Here is a 3,309-nt window from a genome sequence, read left to right as displayed (position 1 = left end):
GCATGATACAGAGACAACCAACTCATAACCAAAATTATATCAAAATCTACAATGTCTAGAATCACAAAATCTACCCAAGTTTGATACCCCATAAACATAACCGAACAAGAACGATAAATCCTATCAACAATAACAAAATCACTAATAAGAGTAAACACATAAATTGAAAAGTCAAGTAAATCACACACCATGTCCAAACCTACAACAAAATTGACAGACACATATGAGAAAGAAGAACCAAGGTCAAAAATACAGTAGCCATCCAATCACAGACAAGAATAGTACATGTAATGACAACATTTGATACCTCTGTCTCGGGCCTACCTGGAAAAGCAAAGATATGGGCCCTACCATCAATTTGAGAGTCATTTTTATCAAGCTAAGAGCCACCTCGATGAGGTTGATTACCACCCCTACCAATGTGAATGAACTCTACCATTACCACCACCTCTCCTACCGGCTAGAACTAGAGCTTGAGGAGTTTGTTGCTGGCCAAACTAACCATAATGCCTAAAATTAGGACAAAACCTCCTAATGTAACTCACTCCACCGCACCCATATTCGAGAATAAAAATGAAAGATTCACATACCAACTGAAATCGCTAAATACCAATTGAAATCAAGTAATAGCACGAAAAAAAGAAGAATTTGAATTTTTCTAGTGTCCTATAGCCTCTCGAAGAAAAGTACAGACGTCTCTGTACCGTTCCACAAGACTCTACTAGACATGTTCTTGTACGGTGAGATCGACGAACCTAGTCTCTGATACTAACTTTGTCACGACCCAAATGGCCATGAGTGGCACCCACACTAATCTTCCTGTAGGAGAACCATCTAAATCAAACCATTACCCAATCACTTAGTCAATATTAAGATAATATTACTATAAATCAACATAATAACAATAATCTAGGACTAATCATTATTAATGCAGAAGTAAAACAAACTACTTACTAAAATTCCCAAGACCCGAAAGTCATCGTATGAGAACTACTAACAAAGATCATGTCTAAAGAGGTATCCAAAATAAAGTAAATAAGGAATGTTTTACTGCCCGAAAGATGGAAAATAACAAATAAGATGACCGTGGCAGCCTGCAGACGAAGTACTCAATCTTGGATCAAGATCTGCTATCAAACTCTAGAGGTGAGGTCATGTCTGAGCCTCCAAAAAACTTTCTGCACTCAACAAAAGAAGAGCACAGGGTAGTATCAGTACAAATCACTATGTACTGGTAGGCATCATAGGCCAACTCAACTTAATAATATGTACACAAAATAAATTAAATAAGGAGTAGACAGGCATCGTCACATAGCAAATATTCAATAAATCAACTATGCAGCAACAACAGGTTAAATAGTGCTCACAAACAAGTCACATAACCATCAAGAGTATCAACCATACTGTAAACATCCATAAAATCAACACAAATATGTACACACATGCTATGGGGCTTATTTTTGCCCAAATAGTCATGACCTACAGGGAACAATCTATGCTCATGTATCATACCGACGTAGTACCCGATCCAACATATACATATCCGTACCGATGTAGTACCCAATCCAACATAAATATATCTGTACCGGTGTGGTACCCGATCCAACATAAATATATTTGTACCGAAGTGGTAACCGATTCAACATAAATATATCTGTACCGGCATGGTGCCCAATCCAACATAAATATATCCATACCGGCATGGTACCTGATCTAACATAAACATATCTGTACCGGCGTGGTACCCGATCCAACATAAATATATTTATACCAATGTGGTACCCAATCCAACATAAATATATCCGTACCGGCGCGGTACCCGATCCAACATAAATATATCCGTACCGGCGTGGTATTCGATCCAAGATAAATATATCCGTACCGACTTGGTACCCGATCCAACATAAATATATATGTATCGGCATGGTACCCGATCCAACATAAATATTCTGTACTAACGTGGTACCCGATCCAACATAAATATATTTGTATCGGCTTGGTACCCGATCCAAAATAAATATATCCGTACCGGGGTGTTACCCGATCCAACATATACAAGTATTATCAATATCAGTTTAAACAACCTCACAGCATACAACACAATGTACCAAGTTTACAAGTACACTTCAAGTCATAAGACAATTCCATCAAGTAAATTTTCAATAAACATTTATACACGCATCAACAATTCAAACATTAGCAATTTCAAGCATGTCCGAATACCAATCAACAAGTATCCAACTTAGGAGCATACACACAATTAAGTCGAGTCTAAACTCCCGTTAAACTGTAACCTACCTCAACCGGAGAACTCAAATATCACTAGTCCACAAGTGTCTTGTCTTTCCTCAAATTTTCGGAATGTTCAAAATCTGTCCAAACATATAATCCTCTTAAGAATACAAATTTAATAACACTTGTTTTATAAAATTTTACTCAAATAAATTTCATAACTATGCCTAAATTTGTCACCATCATGTTCGATCAATATCTAATAATATAAGCTAAGGCCGCTTAGAAAAATTTAAAAAATAAAGACTTGCAGTACCACTATTTCATGTATAGAAAGTCACCTTAATCAACATTAAATTATAAGAAGAAACTTTTTTTTGGACTATTTTAACACTAATGTACCCACAAATAACATAAATAATTAATGTCATTGTATGGCTACCGCCCACGTCTACTATACTACTAACTTCCTCAATCCTCTCCAAATTTCTCACTTCCAATAATCCATTATTATACTAGCCAACAACTATACAATCATTAACAAATTACTCCCCATTGATTACTTAATTATTGGAATTACACATCATTAATTATTCAACTATTCGACTGTTTTTCTTTCAATTTCATGCACCAGTTCATGCCAACGGTTATGATAGAAATAACACAATGATACTTCTTCCCTTGATTTCACTCTCATCATAATTTATCATTGAATTTGTATTAGCCTCAACTATCCAAACAAATTAATTCACCACTACAATAAACAATTTCGGTTCACAATTCTCCAACCCAACAACTACATAACTAATAATGAGATCCTAACTCTTAGAAATCAACACAGAAACAAAAGGTTTAAGCCTGTCAAGCTTTTACCTGAAGCAGGCAGTAGGATGACGCCAATGAACAAAACACTTCAAAACCTTGTATTTTGTTTTTTTCTTTTCTGGTAAGTGGAGATCTGACAAATTACTGTGTTTCTACCCTATACAATGTGTGTGTGGGTAGTAAAAGAGTGGTGGGTGTGGCCCACTTCTAATTTTTTAATAAAATCATATTCTTAATAATCATCAACTTAAT

The 3,309-nt window shown here is 35.6% G+C and overlaps 1 long non-coding RNA gene across 1 annotated transcript; it reads right to left on the bottom strand.

The window, feature by feature from the left end:
- Window positions 1-939: 939 nt before the first annotated feature.
- Window positions 940-2,455, bottom strand: LOC124887405. Its single transcript, XR_007045114.1, has 2 exons — window positions 2,299-2,455; window positions 940-1,178 (listed from the first exon to the last, which is right to left on the bottom strand). It is a non-coding gene; the product is annotated as an uncharacterized LOC124887405 (long non-coding RNA).
- Window positions 2,456-3,309: the final 854 nt, after the last annotated feature.

This window comes from Capsicum annuum, chromosome 9, assembly GCF_002878395.1.
Source record: "Capsicum annuum cultivar UCD-10X-F1 chromosome 9, UCD10Xv1.1, whole genome shotgun sequence".
NCBI lineage: Eukaryota > Viridiplantae > Streptophyta > Magnoliopsida > Solanales > Solanaceae > Capsicum > Capsicum annuum.
The sequence above is the reverse complement of the archived record's forward strand: the minus strand, read 5'-3'. Positions and strand labels throughout refer to the sequence as shown.